The sequence below is a fragment of the Canis lupus genome, chromosome 25 (assembly GCF_011100685.1).
Source record: "Canis lupus familiaris isolate Mischka breed German Shepherd chromosome 25, alternate assembly UU_Cfam_GSD_1.0, whole genome shotgun sequence".
Lineage (NCBI taxonomy): Eukaryota > Metazoa > Chordata > Mammalia > Carnivora > Canidae > Canis > Canis lupus.
Genome location: NC_049246.1, coordinates 8,581,375 through 8,595,697, shown reverse-complemented (window position 1 = coordinate 8,595,697; position 14,323 = coordinate 8,581,375). Strand labels below are relative to the sequence as shown.

Here is a 14,323-nt window from a genome sequence, read left to right as displayed (position 1 = left end):
GATAGTTGTAGCTTTAACTGCAGCTGCTGTGCCATCTATACTGGGGATACTTCTCTAAACAATTAAATAAGTGTCTAGATGGCTATTCACTCTGAGTGTGGCTCAGAAAAGAGTTTAGCAGAAGATTCGGGCTACTGTGGAAGCAGCTTCTCACTTGGGCCATACAGTCAGGTAAACAGTAGATAACAGAGAAATCTGAGGAGGCAAAAGACGTCACATGGAATTTAGGGCAAGCCCCAGTAGAAGAATCACACTGTTGTGACCCCTAAAGTTTTTTTTTGACCCCTAAAGTTTTTGAAGATATTTGTGGCAGAGTATTATACACCAATTGAAATGTAGATCTTGACATGCTTTTGGGCCTTGATCAAGACAGAATACTTGGCATATGCCATCAAGTGACTCTGCAGCCAGAGCTGCCCATCATGAGCTGGGTTTTGTCAGACCCATCAAATCAGGAGGCCCAGTGGTTCAGGAAGAATCCAGTGTTAAATGGCAGTGAGATGTCCAGGATCAGGCATGAGCAGAGCCAGAGGGCAAAAGTAGACTGTAAAAGCAGGTGACCCAAACCTGCTTGTCATCCACTACTGTTATACTGGCACCTTTGTCTCAGCTTATACCTCTAACAACATGGGCTGAGGGCAGGGTATCCCTATAGCCCTCTAACCAAGGAGTAAGCAAACCAAGCTTAGTTCATGAATAGTTGGTGCAGTATGTGGGTACAAGATAGAAGTGGACTTCTGTTGCCCTCGTACCCCATGGCAAGTGGTCCTAAATGATAACATGAGAAGAAATTCTTCCAATGGGCTTCCAGGGCTATAAACAGTGCATCTGGTCTTTCACAATGTGTAGAAAGAAAGGTAGCTCAAAGAAATATTAAGTCAGGCTCTTGAACAGTAGCAAATGGCCTGGTTGGCTGGTCAGGGGCTTAAAGGAAAAGCAAAGATCTTGGGTAAAGCAACTAGATGAACCTATGAGAATGAACATCAAGTGAAAATATCTTTGTATTTCAGGTTAATACCCCTCAGATAGTTACTGCTCAGAACAGGCATGACACCCAACTAGGCAGAATGACTTAGCTACTTGACACAAGACAGTCTCTTGTAATTTTTCACTCCAGTGCTATAGGATGGTGTAGCTCTGGTGGGAGAGATGGATGCTATTGTTTAAAAATAATCTCTACCTGCAACATAGGGCTTGAAATCACAATGCTGAGGTCAAAGGTTGCATGCCCTACTGACACAGCCAGTCAGGTGCCCCAGGAGATACTATGCATGAGTCAAACAACATGACCTTCCATCAAGTAAGACTGACATAGCTACTGGTACCATTGAATATCAAACTGACCCATAACATGGACCAACAATGTGCCTCCAATAAGACACCATCCCTCAAAAAGTCCAGCCAGCTGCTTAGTGTTAAGTTGACTACATTGGATCCCTGTTACCTTTGAAGGGGTAGTGTTATGGGTTGAACTGTGTCTCCTAAAAGATATGTTGATGTCCTAGTGACTGGAACCTGTGTGATCTTATTTGGAAGCAGGGTTTTGAAATGTAACCAAGTTAGGATGAGGTCATTAGAGTGGGTCCTAATCCAGGTACACTTATAAGAAAAAACACAGACACACAGGAAGAACACTACATGAAGATGGAGGTATGTATTGTAGTTATGCAACTGTAAAACAGGAAACAAGGACTGAAGGAAACTACCAGAAGGCAGGAAGAAGTAAGCATTCTCCCCCAGAGTCTCAGTGGAGCATGGCCCTGCTGAAACTGTGATTTTGGGGCCCTAGAATTCTGAGAGAATAAAATTCTGTAATTTTAAGCCACCCAGTTTGTGATACTTTTTTATAGGAGCCCTAGGAAACCAATATAGGTAGTACTTCATAGTGACTAACATTGAAACATATTCCAAGTATGGATTTGCCTTCCTTTCCTCCCAGCCTCAGACAATACCATTATTTTAGGACTTAGAGATTTCATCCAGTGAGATGAAAACCTCACATGACATTACATGGACCAAGGCATGCAGGTCCTGGCAAATGAGTTGTAGCAGTTGGCATGTGACCACAGAATTCACAAGTCCTTTCACATTACCATACTATCTGGAGGCTGCCAGCCGAATAAGGAGAGATGAACTTCTTGAAGGTGCAGTTGAAGAGCCAACTTGGAAAGAATACCCTGTGTATATGGTATGCTGTCCTCCAGGATACAGTAACATGTTAAATCATGCTGTGACAATGTATAATACTGTGTTCGCAGTAGGTGAATACATTGGTCTGAGAATCAAAATATTTATGTAGGAACTGTTCTGTTATCATCACTCAGTGTCCCACCTGGGAATTTGTTCTTCCTATCCCCACAGCTTTAGGCTTTATAGATCTAAAGTTTCCAGTTCCTAGAAAGGGAATGCCTCCATCAGGGGACACAGAAACAGTCCAATTTAGCTTTAAGTATGGCTGGTGCTGAGTTACTTAGGCTTCTTGTACTAAAAGACTTTCAATCAAAGAAGGAGTAGTAACCAATTGGCAGGAGCAATTAATCTGGTCATTAGAAGGAGACAGAGGTCTCATTACACATTGGTTGCAAAGAAAAGATCTTTGGCACTAGATGATCACTGTAGTAGCTCTTTGTATTCCTTTGTTCAGTTTTGATAGTAAATGAACCAGGAAAATAACCATGATCTTAGAAGGACAAGGCGTCCAGAGGCTTAGACACCTCAGCATGAGGTTCTAGGCCACCTTACCAGGAAAGTCACCTATAACAGCAGAGGTCCTAAAAAAGCGAAAGTGGAATCTGGAATAAGTAGTAGAGAAGGATGATGATTAGCATTAATTGTGGTCTTGAGATCAGTTTCAGCAAAGGGGGCTATATTTCATCCCAATAAACATCATCTTGAAAATTTTCCCAGGAAAAGAAAACTACCAGAATCTTGGGGGAGCTTTTCCTAAATGTACTGAACTTATTATATGAAGCAAGTGGATCCAAGCAAGAGCTAGACTGTAGTCTGTCCTCTGGTGCATCATTCAGATCCAGCTGCATTACTCTCTGGGACGTCATTTTGGCTGAATGCAGCTGCCTCATCCAACATTATTCCCTGTTCCTAGAGGTAGCCAATATCCAGTGATTGAGGATGCCCAATGTTCAGATCCCCTTCACTTGATTTTGGGATGGCTGAAGCTTCTGCTGCAGCTGTACTGCATTTCAATATCTGCTGCTCAATCCTCCTTCCTGTGCTCCTATGTCAGTGTTGTCCCAGAGAATATTCTCTAATAAACCCCTGAAGTCAAATCCCAGAGTCCCAGATAGATTTCCCAGAGAAACAACTCTCTTCCATGACAGCAGAGGGCTTGGGTCATAGATACCATCAGCTACAAAGAATAATTTGACCCTCTAGACAATGGACCTTTGCTAGTAATGCAGACACAGCATGGACACATGCTGTGGGTAGGCCTGTGGACCAGATAGTTTGGATTAGACCTAAGAGACAGCATTTAAATAGCAGATTCCACACCTAAACTCAGCTATGGAACCCTCTCTCCAATATTCTCTTATATAAAGAGGAAGAGTAGCGGAAATAATATCCACCTGGGAGTTTCCAAAGATGACACAATAGGATAATATTTGATCTGAAAGAACATTTTCCTGGGAGAGTGTCTGAACCTAGTGATAAAGGAGTGTGAATAGTGTATGAAATGCAGCTTTTTGAACTGGTATGCTGAGAACAACTGAACTAGATACTTTGTCAAATCCTGCAGTACTGCCTTTAGCGACGTGATATAGAATTTTCCTCTAAAATTGGAGGATGCTTATAAAATATGCACTTCAAATTCGGAGGCCACAGAACATTGCAAGGTGAAGGGGGTGGTTCAATTGCACAAATATGGCTGTCACTGATATGTACAACTTTGACCCGAGCTGCAGCCATGGAACATAACAGGAGAATCTGGAATAACACCTAGGGAGCTGTTTGATATGAGTGAATCCACATAGACCAGTGGGGCTCGGCCATGGATCTTAATGAAGAGTCTGCTTGACCCCATTTTAGTTTTAATAATTTTTGTTGTTGTTGTTGTTAGGAAAGATGGTGGTAAACTTGTAGCATGTTCTCCTCAGATTAAGAGAGATTTCTTCAAATACTTATGCAATTGATTTCTGAAAAGGGCTGACCTACTTGAGGCAGAGAGAGGGCATATTAAACATGGCCATAAAAATGAGCTCAGGAACATAGGCTACAACAGGAGCCAGGCAAGAAACACAAGAAAGAAAGCAATTGGTTTAGTCTTTACATCCATTAAGTTCCAGTCATAAAAACAGAAATTATACCATATCACATAAAAGGGATTGGTTTTATAAATATGGTGGGGTTGAAAAAGCAAAAAAGCATGCTGAGGTCCCTCAGAGATTAATAACTGTAGGAGTCTGTTCCAGTGTTACCTGAGGGAAAGCAGGGGTTACAAGAACCTAGGAGTTCAAGATGGGGCTCTTGGGGCTGGTGTTCAAACCTGTCCGGTAAGGTTCACACAACTGATACTTAACCTGAGGAAGGATGCTCAGTCATTGGTGTCCAAAGAATCTGGGGTTCTCATAAATATAGAGCATACACTGGGGGTTACCTAAGGTGAGGGTGGGAAGTGGGCAAAATGGGTGAAAGAGATCAAAGGTACAAATTTCCAGTTATAAAATGAACAAGTCATGGGGATATAATGTCCTGCATGGTGACTATAGTTGATAATACTGTATTGCATATTTGAAAGTAGCTAGGAGAGTGGATCTTAAAATATCTCATCACAAGAAAAAAATCTGTGATTATATATGGTGAAGGATGTTACATGGACTTATTGTCATGATCAATTTGCAATATATACAAATACTGCATCATTACATATACTCCTGAAATTAATATAATGTTATATAAATTATACCCCAATTTAAAAAAAAAAAAAAAAAGCTCGGCTTAGAACCAAGTGTCTGTTTCAACTGCAACGAAGCTGAAAGAAACTGGAAAATGTAGAATGAAACTATCTCTCTTCTTGCCTCTGATACTTCCTTGAGTGCTTTTCACTGGCAAAATCTAATAGACACCAGCAAACAAGGGCATTTGGGAAATACAATTTTTCAGAGTTCCAATCCCAACCATTGCAGAGGGGGTATGGAGCTGAGAGTAAGCAGGTTTATTAAGAGCCCAGTCTTGTAACTAGAACTCTGGCAAGACAATAGAGGTGAGCCTTCAGGTGACTGTAAGCCCTAGTCAAGATTGACTGTAAGCACATCTCAGCAAGTGGAAACTGTTGAGTCCAGTTACCTGACAGAAATATGACAGGGAATAATACATCGTTGTCTTAATACAATGTCTTAATAATACATTGTTCCAGACCCCCCTTAGGGTCTGGAATTATTTATTACTTATCAGTGGATAACTGATAGACCCAAAAATGGAGGAAAATCATTCCAAGGGAATAGCACTGGACCCTAATCAAGCAGTCACAACTATGTACCTCCCATTTTCCTGCTTTAAAATGGGAGTGCTTACCACAGAACCATTGTATACTGAGGCAGATACTTTGTCTCTTTAATTCACAGGTCTTCAAAGCAATAGGGCATGTATTGGAGTAATTATACCTGAAACGCCTCATCTACATCTAGACCTGACTCAGAAAATGAGATCCTGGACTCCAAGCCAATGCCATAGTGGAACAAGACTTTGGGAGTCTTGTGGGAGGAATCTAAAGCATTTGTGGCCAGAGGGCAAGCTGCCTGGAATATTAATGGTAGCTGTGCTTTCTTAATACTCTTCCTACAGAAAAGTGTGATTTGTTTCCCTACTCTTTGAATTAGGGCTGGCCTGTGACTACTTTGACCAATGGAGTATGGCAGAATGATGACCATTCTGGGTCTGACTTCTAAGAGGACCGGCTGCTTCTGCCTAGCCTCTAAGAGCCCTGCCCTGCCCTATAACAGGTACATTGGTCATGTGGAGAGGTCCTGAGGTCACAGGAGGAAGGAAATGGCTCAGCTGAGTTCAGCCTTCCAGGTGGCCACCAAGGCCCCCAGGCATGTTGACAGGTCAGTTGGACCCTTTCAGACCAGCCCAGCCACCAGCTAAGTACCAAAGAGTGATGTCACATGGAGCAGAAGTATCTCCCAGCTCAGCTTTGCTCAAAAGATTGATCAAATAGTTAAGATATAAAATAACATGGTTGTTTTAACATATGAGTTCGGAGAATAGTTTTTGTTGTAACAACAGATACCCAAAATGATTTGCATTGTTCTTTTTTTCGCTAGCTTCCACTTTACGGCCCTCACATACCCCAAGGTGGAGAAATTCTGCTTACCCTGGACTTCTTAAATCCCTCCTCAGAGAATGATTTAATACCTTCAATAGTAACCTCTCTATTTTGCTGCACACAATCAAACAGCATTAGGAAGACCCTAGGTGGATCCCTGGAATTCAATATTCTCCTCTGACTTCTTCTTCTTCTTCTTTTTTTTTTAATTCATGAGAGACACAGGCAGAGGGAGAAGCAGGCTCCACGCAGGGAGCCCGACGTGGGACTGGATCCCAGGACTCCAGGACCACGCCCTGGGCCGAAGGTAAGCACTAAAACACTGAGCCACCCAGGCGCCCCTCTCTCCTGACTTCTGTACTAGTTTTCCCCCAAGGCTAAAGAATTTAACTCAGCTGCTTGATTGAAGACACATTATGGTAAAATAGCACTTGTCATTTAAAAGACAAGAACACACACATTGTAAACAAAGAATAATTTCACTCCAAAGAATGTTCTTTTAATTTGGCCATGTGGTCAAAGGCTTTTTTTTTTTTTTCCCCTATGGAATCCTGTGGAATCACTGTGTGACACAGAGTGATTATATTTAGAAAGCATTTACTTTGGACAAGTATGCCAAATTTGTTCAGTTGCACACCATATGCTTTTCATTTTGCAGTAATCTATTTTCCCTGTTTTTCCTAGGTAGTCCTTCCTGAATGACAACATGTTAAAAATTGCAGGTGCTATCTTTACTGGCTTAGAAAGCTTTTTGACTTGCTTTAAATATTGGTATCCTAGTATTCATTAAAGCCTATTCCTTTAGATATCATTACCAAGCTATGTGTAGTGGCTTTTCCTTTAGAATTGCATCATTTTATCTTGAGGCTCCATCTATTACTAAAAGCATTAAATACATTATTTGGGAGTAAGTTCCCAGGCTTTTCCTATCTATACTGAATCCTCAGCTTCTGTGATAAGTTTTACAGGTGTTTCAGATGAGGCAGGGCTTGAACAAGCCTTTTCCCTACCATTCTATTTCTACTAAGGGTAAGAGTTTTGTTTTGGGGAGGAGAGGTTTGGGACCTAGGACAGGCTTAACAGAGAGCTCTCTCACCAGCCAACATAGGACTGATCTACTGCTTGTAGAATCACGTAGGCAAATTAGGAAACTGAAGTTAGTCTTGCCAGACTGCAGGATATGACTTATAAAACTAATGCTGCTAATAAGGACCTGAAACTGTCCTACATACAATAGTTCTCAACACAAGATGCACAGTAGGATCACCTGGGAAGCTTTTAAAGCTCTCCACGCCCAGGCTACACCCAAGACCAACTAAATCAGAATCCCCAAGTGGGACATAGTAGTTTTAAGTGTCTGTCCTCTGGATATTTTAATGAGCAGTCAAAACTGAGAACTACCTGAATGTAAATCTTAAGGAACTAATACATCTGATCTCAATTTTGAGAATTAGTAGTAAAAATGACCTGGCATACAACAGAGCAAAGTGTGAACTGGCTGTCTGAGGAACACAGACTCCTATATGAGCAATGACCAAAAGGACAAAGTGTTTAGCATACTTGAAGAGTGACATCGCAAATGGCCCTGTGGTTCCAGGCATTATCAAGGAATTTAAGAACTTGAAGGGATTGTTAGGCTTCAATACCCTACCTGGCTGGTTTTATAAATAAGAGAAACAAATGAAGTCAGTGGTGCAGACAGGATGAGGGCATGGGTCTCTTTATTCTTAGGCCAGTGCTTTTTCTACTAGCCCAATTCATAGCACCTTAGCCCTCACTTTGGGAGCCCATGGAGGTCACACATGCAGAATAGTTAGATTTAGTTCCCTTAGCTAGCTCCCAGACAAAAACATTGATACAGAGAGAATATGGGTCTGTATGTCATTCACATCTCTATTTTCCAGTTAGAAATATTCACATATTTGCTAAAGATGAATACTCACTCTCTGTCCTTAGTTTCTATCCATTCCAAATAGAGTGATCAAAGACCAGATTATATCCCACTTGATCCTTGCAATCGTTCATCACAACTTAGCAGTGATTTCTTTTTTTCCTTATCTCTTGTAAAATATACATCTCTCACACTTTTGACCTTATTTACTTCCCCATATTAATACCTATTCGTCCACATGTATATATACTTTTTTCTTCCTCTTCTTCTTCTTTTAAAGATTTTTAAATGTTATTTATTCATGAAAGATATATATATATATATATAGAGAGAGAGAGAGAGAGAGAGAGAGGCAGAGACACAGGTAGAGGGAGAATCAGGCTCCATGCAGGGAGCCTGATGTGGGACTCAATCCCGGGACTCCAGGATCATGCCCAGGGCTGAAGGCAGATACTTAACCACTGAGCCACCCAGGGATTCCCTATCCTTTTTCTTCTAATAAATTATTAGTATCTCAGACTCTCACACAAAGTTGTTACTCAGTGTAGGCTTCCAGATTTGTTGGATTCTATTTTAATAATCAATTCATTTTATATTTCCATTGTCATATTTTGTTGTAATGCAAGAGAAGAGGAAGATTTTACATTTATATAACAAGCAAAACTTAAGCTCTATATATGGATTTTCCACTGCCTCCTGAACCAATCAGAGTGTTTCAACTTTTAAAAAGTGAAGGTTCCAAGGGGGCTCTCCTATTAAGCTGCTCTCAGTGATGAGATAGCTCTGTCATCCTAATTGTTCATTTGCCACCAAAATATTTCTACCTGACTGACATCTTTCCTCCTTAAGAAACTACCTTGATATCACTATGATGTCAATTATAGTGAAGCACTGTCTCAATAATATGTTTCTACTATCAGGTTGGTGTACTGCTCTAGGGGAGTAAGGATAAGGTGACTGTATTTTCTGAGTGAAAAGTTAGCCCAGGTTGACAGGAGACTAGAATGCTGGTACTTACGGCTGCCATAGCCAAGATTTTCTTTCCTACCCCACAGTCCCTGAAAAGGATTGAAGTAACATGATACCTCATTAAATATACTTGGCATCCTAATCTCTGATACCCATATACCAGTTTAAAGACCAAATTCTATGTCTCAAAATACCTTTTGAAATGTTTTTCATGTCAAAATTTATCTTGAAAAGGAATACTTCCTTAATTTTAGTTTCTTAAATTATACTGGTTGCTTTAGAGTCTATTTAAATCTTTAATTTCAAAACTCCAAATTTTAGACTGAGTGGAAATGAATTCTTTTAAAATAAATATTAAGAATAATTATATTAATATCATTATATATGTTATATATTTTTATGTGTGCACTAATTTGTGAAAATAAAAATGAGCCATGATGTTCATTAACATGCAGGCGGTGGTGTGCTGTTAAAGCTTTAACAACTGGCTTTCCAAATAAAAGTCCTGATTTGTAGAGTCTGCCACTTTCTGTGGTGTAAATACTCCTATTATTTCTGATTTCAAATAACCAAATAGCATCACTGAACACAGAGTTGGTAAGAGATATGTAGAATTGGTGTTTGTGTGCCAGCTACAGTATATACTGCATATCTACACTTAATTATTTTCCTACATTTTCTTTTTAGAGATATTTTTTTCATTATGTCATTATCACATCAATAGCACACATTTTAGAAATAATTTTGGCTATCTTCAGTCCTTTGTGGTTCAATATGAGTTTTGGAATTGTTTTTTCAATTTCTGTAAAAAAAATGTCATTGGGTTTTAATGGAGATTGCATTAAATCTGGATTGCTTTGGGTAGTATGGACATTTTAACAATGTTAAGTTTCTTAATCCATAAACATGGAGATATTTTTCTATTTATTTGTATCTTCTTTAATTCCCTTCATCAATATTTTATAGTTTTCAGTGTACAAACTTTTCCTTCCTTAGTTAAGTTTATTCCTAAATATTTTATTCTTTTTGATACTACTGTAAATGAGATTGTTTTCCTAATTTCCTTTTCAGGCAATTCATTGTTAGTGTATAGAAAAACTAATTTTCATAAATTGATTTTTTATCCTGCAATATTACTGAGTTTATTTTAAGTTGTTTTCTGGAATCCTCAAAGTTTTTTACATATGAGATTATGTCATCTGCAAACAGGGGCAATTTTTCTCACTTAATTGCTCTGGCTAGGACTTCTTGTTCTGTGTTGAATAAAAGTGGTCACTGTGGGCATCCTTCCCTTCGTCCTGATGTTAGAGGAAAAACTTTCATATGGAACTACAAAGAATTCTAATCAACCAAACACTCCCAAGAAAGAACAACAAAGCTGGAGGCATCACACTTTTTGATTTCAAGCTACATTATAAAGCTACAGTAATTCAAACACGATGGTACTGGCATAAACACTACTGGCCTGTCTAGGCCAATGGAACAGAATACAAACCCCAGAAATAAATCTACACATATACAGTCAACTGATATTTAACAAGGGTGTCAGAACTGTACAATGGGGAAAGGATAGTTTCTTCAACAAGTGGTGCTGGGAAAACTGGATATCTACATGCAAAGAATAAAATCAGACCCTTATTGTATATCATATATAGAAAACAACTGAAAATGGCATAAATACTTAAACAGAAGATCTGAAATCATAAAACTCCTAGAATAAAACATAGGGTAAAAGGTTTGGTCTTGACAATGATTTCATGGAGATGACACCAAAAGCACAGTTAACAAAAACACAAATAGACAGTGGGACTACAGCAAAGGAAAAAAAATAGCATTGAAAGGCAACCTATGGAATGGGAGAAAATATTTGCACACTATTTATCTGATAAGGGATTAATTTCCAAACTATATAATGAACTCCTACAACTTGATAGCAAAATAACCAATAGCCCAACCATAAAATGGGCTAAGGACTTAAACTGACATTTCTCCAAAGATCTACAAACGGCCAAAAAGTATATTACAACACCATTCACAATAGCCAAAATGTGGAAAAAACTTAAACAACCAACAATGGCTGAATGGATTACAAATATGATAAAAAATATGACAGACACACACTGGAATATTATTCAGCCTTAAACAAGAAGGAAGCAACGTGTGCATGGCTCAGTGGTTGAGTGTCTGACTGCCTCTGGCTCAGGTTGTGATCCTGGGGTCCTGCGATCAAGTCCCTCATCAGGCTCCCTGCAGGGAGCATGCTTCTCCCTCTGCCTGTGTCTCTGCCTCTCTCTGTGTCTCTCATGAATAAATAAATAAATTTTTTAAAAAAGAAGGAAATCCTTCAATATATGACAACATGAATGAAACGAGATCATTATACTAAATGAAATAAGTTAGTCACATAATGAAACACTGTATGTTTCCACATATATGATATATCTAACAATAGTTAATCTCATAGAAACAGAGAGTAAAATGTGATTGCCAGGGACTGGAGAAGTGGGGGAGTGGGTTTGCTAATCAGAGTATAAAATGTTAATTATGTAAGATGAATAAGTTCCAGAGAACTGCCATACAACACTGTGCCTATATTTAACAATACTGTACTGTGAACTTAAAAATCTGTCAAGGTGGTAGATCTCATGTTTAATGTTCTTACCACAACAATAATAATTAAAAAGAAAAAGGAAACAAATTTAAATCACATAGTCTTGCTCTGGCTCCATACTTACAAATCATGAAACTTGAGCTAATTTCTTAGTTTCTTAAAGCCTGTCTTTCCCATGTATAAAAGGATGCTACAAAGATTAAACAAAATTAGATTATCTTTTAACAGTACTGTAAGTAATGTATCAAGAATAAGAAGCAGCTCAAAAATGGACTGGTAGAAGAGGAATCCAAATCTGGTTAAAACCCAAATTATTCTTTGAAGACAAATAGGTCTTTTTTTGTTTTAAAATGAGTTTTTGGAATTTCTCTATAGAATTTCTTGTCCTATCCTATGAGTTTAGTCATATTCTTTTTTTTTTTTTTTTTTTGCATTCATAAAGTTAAAGAACCTCATCAATAGCACTGTATAGATGGGTATTTGGACTCGGGGACCCACCTAATTGTTTTTCTGGTGACAAGAATAGAAATGCTTGGTGATAAGAGTGGACCCCTTTAGGGAAATTAATCACTACAATCTTTTATTTTCTTTTTTAAATATTTTATTCATTTATTCATTAGAGACACGGAGAGAGGCAGAGACACAAGCAGAGGGAGAAGCAGGCTGCCTGCAGGGAGTCTGATGCGAGACTCAACCCCAGGACTCTGGGATCATGCCCTGAGCCAAAGGCAGATGCTCAACCAGTGAGCCACTCAGGCATCCCAATCTTCTATTTTCAACCCTATAAATATTGTCTCTTTACTTTTCCTTGCCCAGACATAGATTTAAAAACCTATTTTCAGAATTTCTGTTTGAAAAATAAAATATGTACCTGGGGTATGATGTTGGTTTCCATATGGTTTGGTACTCAAGAAAAAAAGGAAAATATTCCTCTTTTCCTCTACAGAAAATTTCAGTGTCTCAGATTCAAAAAGGCTATGTTTGCTCTTTCAGGTAGAACTTTCCCACTTGCAAGAAACAAAAACTCAATCCAACAAAGCTTAAATCCAAAATGGCATTGTTAGCTCGTATCACTAGGAAATGCATTCTGTAACTTCAGGCACAGATTGATGAAGGTGTCAGAAGATGCTGTTGAGTCCCTCTCTCCCTGTTTCCTTCCCTTCCCTCCTATTCCTACCTCCTCTCCTCCCTTTCTTTCTCCCTCCAATTGCCTTCCTCTTTTTTTCTCCTCCCTCCCTCACTCTCTTTCTCTCTCTCTCACACACACACTTTATTTTCATTCTCTTTCTCTCTCTCTCTTTCTTCATTTCGCAGCTCTATTTCCCTCTGTTTGTCTTCACCCAAGTGGAGGCCAGGGTCTTTGACTACATAAAAAGATGCTCATGAAAGCTCAAGTCTTGGAGGTAATGATCTCAGAAAAAAATAGATACCCCCACCCAGCATCAGAATCAATCTTAGAATTGGCCCTTTTGGATCAGATGCCCATCCACCTCCATGGGGGAAAATCACTATGTCCATGTCCATTCAATATGTCCATATACTATGTCCATACAATACAGTATTCTATTGACCAGTCTAAGTCATATGTCCACAATGACCTGGTGATAGGGAAGTAGGACCCCTTTATAAAGCCCTCTAGAATAACAAAGGATAAGGAAACAGCAGCTCCCCCTAAGAAACAAAAACAAGGATAACAAAAAAGCAAAGCATGACGTATACCAGTTACCTAACCCAGGCACTCTGCAACATTGCAGGTGGTCATCCAATCCATGCTTAAACACATCCAGGGTCAAAGAACTCTGTTATGTGCTGCTGATGCTACTACTACTATCAATAGTAATAATTTATTGAATTTTTAGCAGCTAACAGGCATTGGGTGGACATAGTCCTACATCACTTGGCATCCTCAAGAATTCTACCTGGCATCCTCACACTATCCTGCCCAAAGCCAGACACTCCCACTTCCACTTGCCTCAGCAAAATGGGAGCTCTGGACAGAGCTTGTTTCTCATGAGGCTCACTTCCAAAAGGAATACCTGCATAAGGCACCTGATTGTTAGACCTAGCTCCATCCAATGTTCACAACTTAGTGGCAAGAAAGCCGGCGATTCTGAGTTTGGATTTGTGCACCAGGCAGACAGAACAAAGAAGATGAGCACTAGGAATGACAAGTATCCACTTGCCTAAGATCTATATCCAGTCTTCTTATGTGCGTCATAACATCAACAGTTACTCCTCCTTAACATAATTCAAGGGAACGAATCAAAATTTACTCACCCTATTTCTAAAAGGAAACAATCCAAGAGTCTCACTGCATCCAGCTCCGAATTCAGGAAATCTGGGCCAAATCCATTTCTCACCCAGTTTTCTCACAATTTCATACTGGTACTATGAAGGCTCTGAAGTAAATTTGTAAAGTTCACCACCACGACACATCCTATGTATACCAAGGAATGGAAGAGATAAAAATAAATTAGTTCAAAGACATTATCATTACATGATACAAGAAGGAAATGTGGTATATGTCATCATCCTCATTTCAGCAATTGGTTGCTAACAAGCAGTTTTA

The 14,323-nt window shown here is 39.2% G+C and overlaps 1 long non-coding RNA gene across 2 annotated transcripts in view; it reads right to left on the bottom strand.

Moving 5' to 3' along the window:
- The window catches only part of LOC111092302, a 194,790-nt gene that overhangs the window by 176,929 nt on the left and 3,538 nt on the right, over positions 1-14,323 (bottom strand). For both annotated transcript variants that reach the window (XR_005378386.1, XR_005378385.1), the window contains exon 2: positions 14,032-14,191. This is a non-coding gene — a long non-coding RNA (uncharacterized LOC111092302). The remainder of the gene's footprint in view (positions 1-14,031; positions 14,192-14,323) is intronic.